The following is a 16247-nucleotide window of genomic DNA, read 5'->3' as shown; positions in this document are numbered from 1 at the left end:
TTTTTGAGAAAGAGAGAGCACGAGCGAGAGAGGGGCAGAGAGAGAGGGAGACAGAGGATCCAAAGTGTGCTATCCATAGACAGCAGTGAGCCCAATGTGGGGCTAGAACTCAGGAACCGTAAGATCATGATCTGAGCTGGAGTCGAACACTCAACCAACTGAACCACCTAGGCACCAAGAAAACTTGATATTTTAATCCTGGTTATGTTAAATATATAGATTAGTTTATTGTGACTTGATATCTTTATGATATTGAGTCTTCCTAACCAGTATGTATATTTTCTACCTCCTATCACACTATTTTTTGAGGCAACTTATTCCATCATTAGATAGTTCTGCTAATTCTTAAAGCTCCTCCTTGTTTTGAAGTACACGTCTTTCTGTGTATTTTTTAGTCAATGGTTCTACTTTTGTCCCTTGAAACTCTACAGGTGTTAAAATGTAAAGTGTTTAATATGATCTACAAAAACCTACATTAGCATTTCCTAACCTTCCATGTCATGAAACACAAAGGAAATTATAATACGTACACAGAACACAGGTAAGTAGATAGAACTTTTTTCTGTCCAAGGTGATAGTGCTAAGGGGGGAATCAAGTTTTCCTAGGTCTTACTGCTGCAGGGGGCAGGGCTGAGGTGATCAATAGTTGGGGTCATGTGAAACCCCCCTGGGGAACATCATCCGGGAGGCTCTTCACAAGCCGTTTCACTCCTTGCCCATCTGTGTCTTTCTCACTTCTTTAGAACCTGCTTTTCCTTCCAATACCTTAAATATACCAAACACATTCTCATTTTAGGGACTTTGCATTTGCTGTTCCCAATGCCTGGAGTGCAATAGCTCCACAATTTCACACAGTTGGCTCCTCATCTTTTTTTTTTTTTTTTAAGGTAAGCTCTATGCACAACATGGGGCTTGAACTCACTTCCCCGAGATCAGAAGTCACATGCTCCACTGACTGAGCCAACCAGGCTCCCCTGCTCCTCATTTTTTTTTAAGATTTTATTTTTATTTATCTCTTTATTTTTTAAAGTTTATTTATTTATTTTGAGAGAGAGAAGAGGAGGAGGGGCGGAGAGAGAGGAAGAGAGAATCCCAAACAGGCTCCTTGTTGCCAGCACAAAGCCCCACGTGAGGCTCTGTCCCATGAACTGTGAGATCATGATTTGATCTGAAATCAAGAGTTGGACACTTAACCATCTGAGCCACCCAAGTGCCCCAAGATTTTATTTTATTATTAAAAAAATTTTTAATATTTTTTTATTTTTGAGAGAGAGGGAGAGAGATGCAGAGAGAGAGGGAGACACAGAACCCAAAGCAGGCTCCAGCTCTGAGCTGTCAACACAGAGCCTGATGCGTGGCTTGAACCCACAAACCTCGGGATCATGACCTGAGCTGAAGTCGGATGCTCAACCAACTTGATGTGAGATGCTCAACCCAGGCACCCCCCAAGATTTTATTTTTTAAATAATCTCTACACCCAGCATGGGGCTCGACCTTACAACCCCAAGATCAAGGGTCGCATGCTCTCCCAACTGAACCAGCCAGGTGCCCCATCCTCATTCTTTAGAGCATTAGACTACTATACTTAAAGGAGCACCCCTCTTTTGCCCCAAGTCATGCGATTCTCTTGGTAACACGTATCAGCTTTAGAAATTTCCAGATGATTTGCGTGTTCATTGTCTCGTTTCCCACCACCAGAATGAAAGCTCCAAAAGTTTTGTCTGTTTTGTTCTCTTCTATCCATAGAGACTTACCAGTGCCCCACACAGGCCCTCAATAAATATTTGCTATGTGGATGAGTGGATAGACTTCGTAGCAGTTATGACTTCTGCTATCTAACCTTTCTACTACTTTTTCTGGCTGTCCTGGCCACAGAGAGACCACGGGACCTTATCATCCCCTTTGCAGAATCCAGATATACTGTGTCAGCAGTATTCTCGGAACCCATTCAGTTTAGTAACCCTATCAAAAACGGAAATGAAGTTAGCTTGGTGGGAAATGAGGTCAGTTTGGCAACTGATGGTGAAACATGTGAACAATGTGGGAGTTCACAGTTCGAGTGAACAATGTAAGACACGTCCTATGGCAGAGTAATAGGAAGATCAAACAGACCATGAGCTGTGTTGGGCAGTTTGGGCTCAGAGAGGAAAGATCCCTATACACTGGTGATTGATTCCTTTCTGTGTAACTGGGGCAGGTGAATGTGTACTGGAGCATTGCTGAGTCCTCCTGACCTGGGATAAGGATCTTTCAGGGCATCTATAGGATGTGGTTTTGGCCAAAATCAATAAAAAGCACCATTTGTTAAGCCTCTTATACCCTGTGCTAGACATCTGTTATCTCTACTCCTCCTAATACCCCTGTCAAATGGGAAATATCCATTTCAGAGAGAATGATACAGAAACTTAAATGAGTAAAGGACCTACCGAAGGTCACAGGATGTCTGATAAGGCAAGGAGTCAATCAGGCCCTGCACCCCTGTTTGGGCCCCCCTTCTTCCTTTTTTCTATGCTAAGTGAGAAAAACAATGCAAATCTAAGGCTCTAGTGAATTCTTTTGCAAGCAAACACTGAATCTGTCTGGTGGGGTATACAATGCTTTATTAATTTTGAAATGTTATATTTAAGTCCTTGGAATTATTCTTGTTAATAGACCACATAACAGAAATATAAGATTAGTCAAGGGGCGCCTGGATGGCTCAGTCGGTTAAGGGGCCCAGTCTTGATTTCAGCTCAGGTCATGATCTAACAGTTCATGGGATTAAGACCCAGTTGGGCTCTGTGCTGACAGTGTGGATCCTGCTTGGGATTCTCTCTCTCCCGCTCTCTCTCTTCCCAGCCCCTGCTCTCGCACATGCGTGCACTCTCCCTCTTTCTCTCAAAAATAAATAAACATAAGAAAAATAATAAGTCTTTTAAAAAAAGAAGAAGATGAGTCATTGTAAAAAGAAAAATATCTACCAAAATATCTCTGGCAGTTAGTTATCAGCAGAGATGATCAGCAGAGAAGATCTCTGGCAGAGATGATCAGCATTCTCAAATTTCCATGTGTCACAGTCCCTCAATGCCTAATAGGCATAAAAGCTAATCAATAGAATATACCCATAGATAAAAATAATGATGCTGTTAAAATAGATAAAAGATACAGTTGAGCTCATTAACCTCCTGTTTTATCCATATTTTCCCCAAATTTGTGGAAACAGTGATGTAATTGTAACAAGAAAGAACAGAGGCCAATGAAAATTAGACTTCCATGTGGAGGACATTTAGTTGTTTAATTGCAGGCTCACGTCTTCCCATTTCTTCTGGATAATTAAAGCCACTGGCTGCCTTCCCCTTCCCCCTCTCTAAGCCCCAAATCCTACACCAGGATGTTTGAATTGGCACTAAGAGAAGGAGTGAAGCTCTCGGGTGGGGTAGTTGGGAGATGTGGTCTGAAAACTGCCAACAGCTATCCTTGAATTCACTTGTAGGAACATGTCGGAGCGAGAGTGGAGTTGACATGCAGAGAGATGTACAGACAAGAAAAAGAGGAGGAAGAGAGAGAGCTAGTTAGATGCACTTGCCCTTGAGGCTCTTTCTGTGGTTGTCTAAGCTAGTTGAGCTGGGTTTCTTTCACCTGCAGCCAGGAGTCTCACTGTTTACTTCATTCATTCCAAACACCTCAACCAACAGCTTTCAAATCTTTTTTTTTTTTTTTAACGTTTATTTATTTTTGAGACAGAGAGAGACAGAGCATGAACAGGGGAGGGGCAGAGAGAGAGGGAGACACAGAATCTGAAACAGGCTCCAGGCTCTGAGCAGTCAGCACAGAGCCTGACGCGGGGCTTGAACTCACGGACCGCGAGATCATGACCTGAGCCGAAGTCAGACGCTTAACCGACCGAGCCACCCAGGCGCCCCAACCATCAGCTTTCTAGTGGCTATTTGAACGTCATCTCCTCTGATCTAGGGAGAATTCTGTGTGTTGGTGTGTGTGTGTGTTTATCCATTTTCTCCTAAGAAATCTTCCTTTCCAGGCTCTGCTTTTACCAGCGATGTGTTCTCAGGGACTGTAAATAAGTTTTAGTACTCACTTTATTGAAATAAAGTTAGTTCTACTTTTTAAGTCAACCTCATCTGTTTAACAAGAGTCTTTTTTTCTTTTCCCCAATTCACCCCTAATACTGGATGTGGGCAAGTTTTGGAGAATCAACTGTGGAATAGTAAATAAAGCACTAGGACTGGGGACAGTGCTAGTCAGGACACAGGGGCTTGAAAATTGCCCTTTTATTTTATTTTTTATTTTTATTTTTTAAAGGTTAATTGATCTACTTATTTATTTAGTAATTTTTACACCCAACATGGGGATTGAACTCATGACACTGAGATCAAGAGTTGCATGCTCTTCCAAATGAGCCAGCCAGGCTTCCTGAAACCTAGATCATTTAGACTGACTGTGTGAACTTGAGCAAATTTCTTGAAAGGTTTTGAATTTGTCCTCATCTGTTAAATGAAATGAGTGTGTGCAAACCCAAGTGCAAGCGTCTCGTACAGTGTCTGGTGTATACTGCGTGTTCAGGAAATGTTTGTTAAGTGAATAATGTATGAAGGAATTGAATCACAGCATCCCTTTTTTAATCTACCATGTGGGCCATAAATACATTCCCTTTGGGCTTTAGAGTTCTACCCAATTTCTTAGCCCACTGAGATCAAAGGTCATACCCCTCCTCTCAGTTTGTTCAAATGTCAAAGCCCTAAAAGAGAGGATTTGATTGGTGGACTCTATGTCACATACACCACAGGGTCAGTGAGAGGAAGTTTCTGCCAGAAGGATCTTTTAGACACACTTACAACTTCTTCAGTGAGAAGGACATTCCTGGATTAACTATTAAACATGCTGGGTGACTACCAATAAAGGCTAATTTACCAAAACAATTATCACAATACATATATGCTTCAAAACCAAATATATTCGTGGAGGGGTGCCTGGCTGGCTCAGTCAGTAGAGCATGGCACTCTTGAATGCTGGGCATGCAGCTTACTTACAAAAATAAAAATAAAAAATAGATATATTTATGGAGTCGATTATTTGCATCATTTCTGACTTTTCCCTACTCCTTGGGGGAGAATTATCAGAATTGACAACAGAAACTCAACAACTTTGCCATCAACCACAAACATTTATGAAGCTCCTTACTTTGGTAGAAGAGCTGGGAAAATATAGAGGTGGTGGGAATCACGAAGACCTTGGCCATGCCAAAGACCATCTTACTGCAATAGTGTTCATTTACAAATCAGCAGGTATGTTTACTAACGGTACTGCTAAAATCTTTTAGGGTCTAGGGCATTTAGAGTCTATGTGACTCAGGCAGTTAAGCATCTGACTCTTGATCTCAGCTTAGATCTTGATCTCAGAGTCCTGAGTTCAAGCCCCATGCTGGGCTCCGTGCTGGGCTCCGTGCTGGTCCTAAAACCTACAAAGAAACAAAAAGTTAAAATCTTTAGTGTCTAGACTGGGTGGGGGGGTGGGGGTGGGTGGAGGGGAGGGACCAGAGGACCATTTTACTTTAAGGAACGGGTTTGCATTTAAAAAATTTCCAAGTTTTATCGAGGTGTAATTGATAGGTAACATTGTATTAGTTTAAAGTATACAACATAAAAAACAAAGTGTGTAACATAACTATTTGATATGTATCTATTGCGAAATGGTTACTGGAAAGAGATTTGAAAACATTTCATAGTCTTGGTAACTTTCCTTTTCTGTTCTGCAATCAGTTCTGCCTCCTTCCTGACTCTTATAAACTAAATGTTTATTTCCTCTTATTATAAACTTGTCCATAGATTCTTATCCCATACTGTGCAGAATTACAATTAGATTATATTCAGAGGCTAATGCAACTGGTGGTTCCCCTTCCATCCTCCATAATGCCTCCACCTGCTCACCTACGTGCTGGTTCTGCTCTAGGCCGTTCTGCGCAGGCGCTGCTGGGGCCTGAAGGATGCTGCGGGCAGTCTAGCTAAGACCAAGCGAAAGTTGGACCTGCTCCTGCTCGTCATTGTCTAAGTCTAAAGGAGCGTTGGTCAAGAATCTTTTGTAAACCACAAGTGTGGATTTACCCTTGATGTCTAAGTAAACACTCACCCTTGTGAACTAGGCTAAAGTGTAAGGTTTTCCTACTGCAGAAAGCACGTTGCGCGGAAAGTACCGCTTTCAACTCATGCTATCCTGCAACTCACATGAAGGGGGCAAAGTTCAGTCTCTGTGGAGTCGGGATTCCCCGGGGCAGTGCGGAGCCTCACCTTGGCTCTACTTCCTTTACTAATTGTGTTCTAGCAGTTCTTTTCAACAACCCAGTCAGCCATACTCAGGGCTCCTTGGCCCCCTAGTTTGATCCCTTGGTCCTCAGCCCAGCATCTTGGTGTACCTTCAGCTTACCATGAGACCCAAAGTAGTCTGATGCTCATAGTACCGGGTGGTAGTGGCTCCCCCTAAACCGTTCCTGTGCCCTGGGGCTAGGATCTGGAGTTTCTGGTTTAGTGATCAGCAGAGGAGTGTCCTTCCTGAGCTCAGGGCTTTGACTTTCACCCAGAGGGAGAAACTGAATGAAAATAATAACTTTAATGAAAGAAGGAGAATTCCACGGTAGACAACTTGTAGAGAAAAAGTGAAGAAAGAAAAACAGAATTTGAATACTGTTCAGTCTGTATCTAGGTTAAAAAATTAGTTATACAAAGAAAAGGAGCTGAAAAGATTTATATTAAAATGTTGGCAGTTTTGGGGTGCCTGACTGGCTCAGTCTGTGGAGCATGTGACTTTTGATCTCCAGGTTGTGAGTTTGAGCCCCTCCTTAGGGTGCACAGATTACTTAAAAAAAATCTTGGAGCGCCTGGGTGGCTCAGTCAGTTAAGTGCCTGACTCTTGATAGCTGCTCAGCTCATGATCTCATGGGTTCAAGCCCCACATCCGGCTTTGTGCTGAGAGTGCAAAGCCTACTTCAGATTCTCTCTCTACCTCTCTCTCTGCCCCTCCCCTGCTTGTGCTCTCTCTCATTCAAAATAAATAAACTGAAAAAAAATTTTTTTAAATAAATAAAATCTTTGAAAAAATGTTGACAGATTTTCTCTTAATGGTGGGATTACAGGGACGTCTGGCTGGCCCAGTCCATAGAGCATTGGATTCTTGATCTCGGAGTCTGAGTTTGAGCCCCACATTGGGGGTAGCGTTTACTTTAAAAACTAAAAAAGGAAAAAAATTAAAAAAAATTTTTTAGTGTTTATTTTTAATAGACACAGAGACAGAATACGAGTGGGGAAGGGGCAGAGAGAGAGGGAGACACAGAATCCGAAGCAGGCTCCAGGCTATGAGCTGTCAGCACAGAGCCCGATGTGGGGTTTGAACCCGCGAACCGTGAGATCATGACCTGAGACAAAGTCAGACACTCAACCAACTGAGGCATCCAGTCACCCTGAGAAAGAAATTTTTTTTAAATGATGGGATTACAGCTGTTTTTTATATTCTTTGGTACTATCTTATCAATCAGTATTAACTTTTCCTTTTTGAATTTGTTTTTTAAATCACAAAAATAATGTAGACTCATTGTAATAGTGGAAGTGTTACTTTACCCAAGGATCAATTCTGTACCCTCCCAAGTTTATAGCCACTGATGAAGGTTGTTGTATGTGTGCACATGCATGCATATATATGTTTAAATAAGGATATATATGTGTATATATGTATGTATATATATTTAAATATATGATCAGGTTTTTTTCTTAATACTATGTGTTTATTGAAGACCTCAACATCAGCTCTGTCTCATTCTTTTAAATTACTGTTTAGTATTTTACAGCATGACTGTATTGTAATTCGACTAAATGTCCTCATTAATGGATATTTAGGTTATTTCAAACCTTTTGCAATAACAAACTGTACCGCATTCAAGATATTGCATTTACTTCCCTGTACACATGTGTATTTCTTTAGGATCAATTTAGAGAGGTAAAATTTATGGGCCAAAATGTGCCCACTTAGGGTGCCTTGGTGGCTCAGCTGGTTGAATGTCCAGCTCTTGATTTTGGCTCAGGTCATGATCCCACAGTGGTGGGACTGAGCTCTGCGTAGGACTCCACGCTGAGTGTGGAACCCGCTTAAGATTCTCTCTCTCTCTCCCTCTGTCCCTCTGTCCCTCTCCCCTACTTACACACAGGCACTCTCTCTTTCTCCCTAAAAAAAAAAGAAAAAAAAAAGATATGACCACTTAAATTCTGGAAAGAACTTGCTAAGCTGCCTTTACCAATTTCTTTTCTGTTCACCAATAAAATAGAGCATCCATTCTTCCACAGCTTGGCCAGTAATGGATATTACTGATGTTTATATTCTTTTAAAAAATATTTATTTATATTTATTTATTTATTTATTTATTTATTTATTTATAAGTAAGCTCTACACCCAATGTGGGACTGGAACTCAAGACCCCTAGATCAAGCATTGCATCCTCTACTGATTGAACCAGCCAGGTGCCCAAGACGTTTAAATCCTTTTTTTCTTTTTTTCAGTTTATTTATTTATTTTGAGAGAGAAAGAGAGAGAGAGAGAGAGAGAGAGAGACAGAAAGAGCATGGGAGAGCAGGGGAGGGGCAGAGAGAGAGGGAGAGAGAGAATCCTAAGCAGGCTCCTCACTGCCAGTGTAGAGCCTGATGTGGGACTCAAACCCACTAACCATGAGATCAGGACCTGAGCTAAAGAGCCAGACGCTTAACCAACTGAGCCACCTAGTCACCCCTCTTCTTTATTCATTATATATCTTGTGTATTAGTGATCTAGATGCTTATATGCATTTCAAATATATTTTCCTAACTTATCACTTGTCTTACAATCTTGTTTTTTGTTTTGTGTGAGTGTTTAGTTGCCTACAAGATTTTAAATTTTATGAGCCTGGGTGACTCAGTCAGGTTAGGCATCGGACTCTTGATCTCAGCTCAGGTCTTGATTTCAGGGTGATGAGTTCAAGCCCCTTGTTGGGCTCTATGCTGGGTGTGGAGCCTACGTAAAAAAAAAAAAAAAAAAAAAAAAAAAAAAAAAAAAGTCAAATTTTTCCTTCATGGTTTCTGGGTTTCATTTTATGCTTGGGAAATGTTGCCATTATAAACTGAGGTTATGGTATTATTTTCATATTTTCCTCTAATAGTTTTATGGGTTTTTTTTTTTTTTAATTTCACAATTTTAAATCTGGGAGCCCCTGGGTGGCTCAGTTGGTTAAGCATTCAGACTATTGATTTTAGCTCAAGTCATGATGTCCCAGTTCAGGAGTTCAAGCCCTGCTTCTGGCTGTGCACTGACAGCACATAGCCTGCTTGGGATTCTCTCTCTGTCTTTCTCTGCCCCTCCTCTGCTTGCTCATTCTCTCTCTCTCTCTCTCTCTCTCTCTCTCTCTCTCTCACACACACACACACATACACATGCACACAAATAAATAAACATTATTTACTTATAAATAATAAATAAATATTTATAAATAATAAATGCCTGAATGGCTGAGTCCGTAGAACATGTGATTCTTGGTCTCAGTGTTGTAAGCTTGAGCCTTACACTGGGCGTAGAGTTTACTTAAAAAAATAATAAAATAAAATGAAATGTTCTTTTCTGTGCTCATGCATTTTCAATTCAAACAATCTTGAGAGTCAGATAAACTTGAGGATGACTATACGATCACTCCAATAGATGTCAAAAAAGCATTTGATGAAATTGGACATCCACAATATGGAATATTATGCAGTTGTTAACAAAAGAGAGAGTTATTTGTACCTGAATGGAAAGATCTCCAACACAAGTGAACAAAGCAATAGAACGATGCATGTCTTATGAATCATTTAAAAAACAAATTTTTTTTGTAATGTTTATTTATTTTTGAGACAGAGAGAGACAGAGCATGAACAGGGAAGGGTCAGAGAGAGGGAGACACAGAATCCGAAACAGTCTCCAGGCTCTGAGCTGTCAGCACAGAGCCCGACGCGGGGCTTGAACTCACGGACCGTGAGATGATGACCTGAGCTAAAGTCGGATGCTCAACTGACTGAGCCACCCAGGCGCCCCTCTTATGAATCATTTGAAGCAAAAAAAGAAAAGCTCTATACATATACGTGTGTATATGAAAATAAATATGCATATGACTTTAAAAACATAGATCTGGAGAGAGACACATAGGTCATGGTTTTTGTTTCTGGAGACGGGAATAGGAGTATAGGGGTGTACTGGATACTGTGGGATGTTATCCACGTGCTTTTCTTTAGGACAAGGCACTTCAGACAGTTGCCAGGAATGTTGTCTGCTGACAGCTTATACAGAGAGCTGCTTTCAGTTGCGTGTAGCTGCTTTGCCAATTTTAAGCCCCTCCCTGGTGACAGGTGGCATCCAATGACTAGTAAATATGCAGTACAAACACATGCCCCTTTGCCTTAATTTGGGACAGTTCTGAAGGACCGTCCTAGCTTTAGAGGTCCCCAAGGTATTGCCTAATATCTCTTTCAGGGCTTTCAGGAGCCCCTTCTCCAAATTTTCATTGAGTGCTGGGTTGGAATTCTCAATGTAAGCAGAAAATCTGGCAAATATGTCCAGTCCAGCAGTGTTGGATCCAGGGTTCAGAGCTGCCAGCTTTGGGTACCTGGGAGGGCACAGCACCACCTCCAAAAACTCCTCAGTCTTGTTGGTGTCTGTGTGCACTTCGGTGCCATATGGCAGGACTGGGAGCTACCCTCCTGGGACATCTTCTGTATTGTTTCAGTCAGCCTTTTCGTGTCAACAGCGGTGACGTTGAAGGGGACTCCCTTGAGCCAGAGTACCATGAACAGTCTCTGCGGAAGGCGCAGTTCCTGGTCTTGGCCCATCACTGCCAGCCTTCGTGAACAATTCGAACTGTGGTTGTTCTTCAGCTGTGGTTGCGACAGGGACCAGGGAGCAGCCAGCGCTGGGGAACTCTAAAATCACCTTTTTGTACCAAAGATGTCTTCAAGAATTCTTTATTGGGCGTCAGCTCTGGACCACCCCACCATGACCCCAAAACTTCATCACTGGTGCCATGTACACCTTTCTTCCCACCCAGTGGTCTCACTGCCATAGCAAGAGTCATTTCATTTCCACATATTTCCCTGAGTGGGAATCACAGAGTCATGTTTTTGTCTAGCTTGCCGTGGTGCAAAGAACCACATAGAAATGCAAAGACTTCCCATAAAGGTGGATTTTTCACTGTTCTATAAAGACAATTAAAAAATAAAACAAAACAATGCACAGATAAGGAAGAACAAGCATTCAGAGAACTGTGACAGCCATTGTGCCAGCCTTGGAGCCAGAGATGAGTTAGCTGTATTCCCTGAAAAAGAAAATTCCTGGAGGAAGTTTGCCTAACATCACAAATCCTCTGAGCCAAGGTACCAGAAGTGAAACCCAGGGTTCTGAGCTCCAAAAAATAAAATAAAATAAAATAAAATTGTCATTTATTTTCTTCTTTCTTTCTTTCTTTCTTCCTTCCTTTCTTTCTTTCTTCCTTCCTTCCTTTCTTTCTTTCTTCCTTCCTTTCTTTCTTTCTTTCTTTCTTTCTTTCTTTCTTTCTTTCTTTCTTTCTTCTTTTGAGGGAGAGAGAGAGAGAGCTCGTGCACAAAAGTGGGAGGAGCAGACAGAGAGGGAGAGAGAGAATCTTAAGAAGGCTCCACCCTGGGCATAGAGCCAGACTCAGGGCTCAATCTCACAACTGTGAGATCACGACCTGAGCTGAAATCAAGAGTCAGATGCTTAACTGACTGAGCCACCCAGGTGTCCCAGAGGTCTATTTTCAAATTTCTCTGGGGACTGACCTACAGAAGCTGTGGGGAAACACTATTGCACCTTGTTTTCACACATCCATGGAACTCCCCTTTTAGTTTGTATCTCAGGTTGGCCAAAGAACAATCAACTACAGTAGGGTGGTTGGAAACTTCCCTCAAAAATGAGGAACTTCAAAATTGAGGAGTCTATGTTTGTTGTTCCAAGACAACTGTGCTTTATTCTGCCCCAAACAAACATTATGCAACCCTACATGCAGAAAATAACAAGTGTTGATGAGGAAGTGGAGAAACCGGAAGCTTTGTGTATTGTTGGTAGGAATGTAAAATATTACAGGTGCTGTGGAAAAAAGTAGGGCAGTTACCATATGATCCAGAAATCCAACTTCCATGGATATACCCCAAAGAGATATTTTCACATTCATGTTTATAGCAGCATTATTTCCAATAGATAAAATGTAGAAGCAACCCAGGTGTCCATTGATGAATGAATGATAAACAAGCTGGTATGTACATACAATGGAATGTTATTAACCTTAAAAAGAAATTCCGTTACATGTTACAACATGGATGAACTTTGGGAACATTATACTATCTGAAATAAGATAGTTACAAAAAGATAAATACTGTATGATCTCCCTTTTTTCTAAAGTTTATTTTATTTTTTTAGTGATCTCTATACCCAACATGGAGCTCAAACTCAGAACCCTGAGATCAAGAGTCACATGCTCCTCTGAGTGAGCCAGCCAAGTGCCCTGTATGATCCCACTTATATGAGGTATCTAGAGTAGTCAAATTTGGGGCATAGGGCTGCTCAGTCAGTGGAGTCTATGACTTTTGACCTTGGAGTTGTAAGTTCGAGCTCCACATTGGGTGTAGAGATTATATAAAATGACATGACATGACATGAAATGGGATGAAATGAAATGAAATAAAATCTTTAAAAAATCACAAAGTAGTCAAATTCATAGAAACAGAAAGTTGAATGGTGGTTACCAGGGGGAAGGGAAAATGAGGATTTGCTGTTTCGTGGGTACGGAGTTTCAGTTTTGTCAGATGAAAAAGTTCTGGAGACTGGCTGCACAATAATGTAAATATACTTAATACTCCTGAAATGTACACTTAAAAATGGATAGGATGGTAGATTTTATATTCTGTGTTTTTTAACCGTTAAAAAATATATATAAAACACCAAAATTAATATAACATTGTATCTCAACTATACTTCAACAAAAAATAAGTAAAATATTGAGGTGCCTGCATGGCTTAGTTGGTTAAGCATCCAACTCTTCATTTCAGCTGAGGTTATGGTCTCACAGTTCGTGTGTTCAAGTCCTGCATTGGGCTCCACGCTGACAGTGCAGAGCCTGCTTGGGATTCTGTCTCTCTCCTTCTCTCTCTGCCTCTCTTGCGTTCTATTTCTCAAAATAAATAAATAAATTAAAAAAAAAGAGTAAAGTATTTTTTTATTAAAAAAAATTTTTTTAACGTTTATTTATTTAAAAAAAATTTTTTTTTAACGTTTATTTTATTTTTGAGACAGGGAGACAGCATGAATAGGGGAGGGTCAGAGGGAGAGGGAGACACAGAATCGGAAGCAGGCTCCAGGCTCTGAACCATCAGCCCAGAGCCCGACGCGGGGCTCGAACTCACGGAACACGAGATCATGACCTGAGCCGAAGTCGGATGCCTAACCGACTGAGCCACCCAGGCGCCCCGACATTTATTTATTTTTGAGACAGAGAGAGACAGAGCATGAACGGGGGAGGGTCAGAGACAGGGAGACACAGCATCTGAAACAGGCTCCAGGCTCTGAGCTGTCAGCACAGAGCCCGACGTGGGGCTCGAACTCACGGACCGCGAGATCATGACCTGAGCCGAAGTTGGCCGCTTTACCGACTGAGCCACCCAGGCGCCCCAAGAGTAAAGTATTTAAAACACTAAGCGAACAGGTCAAAAAGCAAATTAGATATAATTAAAGAGGAAGTTAATAAACTAGAAGATAGATCTGTAGGAATTATTCAGAATATAATACAGAGAAACAAAGAAATGTTAGGAAAAATGAATGATGCAATGAGAAGGTCTAACATATAGACAACTGGCTTCTAGAATAAAAGCATGGAGAAAATAGAGAAAAGACACTATTCAAAGATAAAGTGCCTGAGAAATTTCCCAGAACTGATGAAAAATATGAATCCTCTGATTCAGAAATTAGAATGAATCCCAAGAATAAATATAAATTAAAAAATTTAAATAAATTCACCTTACACTCTTTTTAGGGAAACTGCAGAAAATCAAAGGTAGGGAGATGATGTTAAAAGCATCCAGAGAACAACCAGTGACTGAGTAGGTTAACAGGTAAACATTTTACATCAATATGTGGACTATCCAGAGCTAAAAAAGAAATAAGCTATTAACTCATAAAAAGATATGGAGGAAACTTAAATGCGTATTACTAAGTGAAAGAAGCCAATCTTGAAAAGGCTACAAACATATTGTTTGATTCCAAGTATATGACAGTCTGTAAAAATGCAAAAAAAATTCTGAAAACCATGGAGATGGTGAAAAGATCAGTGTTTGGCAGGTATTATTGAGGAAGATAGATGAATAGGTGGAGCACAGGATTTTTAGGAGAGTGAAACTATTCTGTATGATCCTACAATGGTGGATGCATAGCATTATACATTTGTCCAAACTCATAGAATGTACAGCACCAAGAGTGAATCTACTCTGAGTGATAATAATGTTAATATAGGTTCATTGATTGTAACAAAGGTATCAATGGTCAAGAGTACTTTTTTTTTAGAGAGAGACAGATAATTTTTTTTAATATAATTTATTGTCAAGTTAGCTAACATACAGTGTTATATATACAGTGCTCTTGGCTTTGGGAGTAGGTTCCCATGATTCATCACTTATATAATATAACACCCAGTGCTCATCCCAACAAGTGCCCTCCTCAATGCTCATCTTGCAATTTCTCCTTCCCTCTTCCTCTTCCCGCCGCCCCACCGATCAACGCTCAGTTTGTTAGAAAGAATCATAAACAGGCTGCATGGTCAGCCCAGATACTAACACCGGGCTCCATCACGTGACCCTGGGTTTATGACCTTAGCCAAAATCAAGAGTCAGATGCTCAACTGACTGGGTCACCTAGGCACCCCACAAATGTAGCACTCTGGTATAGGATGTTGACAGTCTGTGTTTAGGTGTCAGGGGGTCTTTTAGAATTCTCAGACCCAACGTGTAGGGGTTCACCCCACAAAACACCAGGCAATTCTTGGATACCAGCAGGGTGTTCAAAAATTTAACTCAACTCTGACACTACCGACCCAGAGATAGCATCAGGTTCCATAGGTTAAGAGTTTAGTTGTACAAGATTGCCCCCACCTCCCACTTCAGACACCAGTCACAAGCCCCACACTATTACCTGTGTTTCTGACCTACTAGCTACACACTGGAAATTCCAACAACCTCCTCCTTAGGATGGATTAATTTACTAAAGTGGCTCACAGAACTCAGGGAAACACTTATGTTTTCTATTAAAGGAAATGATACAGAAAAAGATATGATAAAGGATATGAATCAACGGCCAGATGAAGAGATACATACAGCAAGTTCCCCAACAAAGGAGCTTCTGTCCCTGTGGAGCTTGGGGCCTGACCTGGTGGTATGTGGAAACATACGGTTCCCTAAGTGTGAAAGCTCTCTGGAATAAAAAGACCAAAAAGCTCTCCTCTTGGGTTTTTATGAAGGTTTCATTACATAATCATGATTGTCTAAGTCATTGGTCATTGGCTGAATCAACCGCTAACTCCTCTCACCTCTGTGAAAGGGGCGGGACTGAAAGTTACAACCGTTTAATCACCTGGTTCGTCCATCTGTCAATCAGATCCCACCCTTGGGTGGGGTCCAAAAGTCACCTTCAATAATAAGACACTCATTTCACTTTTATGTCTCTGAAGCGTTTTCAGAAACTATGGAGGAAGAATACATATATCTGGGAAATATATATTATGAAGACCAAATATATCTGAGAACTATATGGCCAAATACATATTGCTTATAAATCATTATATCATACGAGGTAAATAGAAGCTTTCTGTATTTTCCACTCAATTTTGCTGTGAATCTAAAACTACTCTTAAAAAAAGTCTATTTAAAAAAAAAAACCCAAATGGAAAAAAAAAAACCCACCCAAACATCTAGAGAGAAAAAACAAATAATCAACAAAAGAACAATAATTACACTGACAGCAAACATTTCAAAACAAAGCAACAAATTTATTTATTTATTTATTTATTTATTTATTTATTTATTTATGAGAGTGCATTCATGAGCAGGGGAAAGGCAGAGAGAGAGGGGGACAGAGGATCTGAAGTGGGCTCTGCACTGACAGCAGAGAGTCCGATGTGGGTCTCGAACTCATGAACTGTGAGATCATGACCTGAG

The sequence above is a fragment of the Panthera tigris genome, chromosome C2, assembly GCF_018350195.1.
Source record: "Panthera tigris isolate Pti1 chromosome C2, P.tigris_Pti1_mat1.1, whole genome shotgun sequence".
Taxonomy (NCBI): domain Eukaryota; kingdom Metazoa; phylum Chordata; class Mammalia; order Carnivora; family Felidae; genus Panthera; species Panthera tigris.
Note: the sequence above shows the minus strand (reverse complement) of the source record.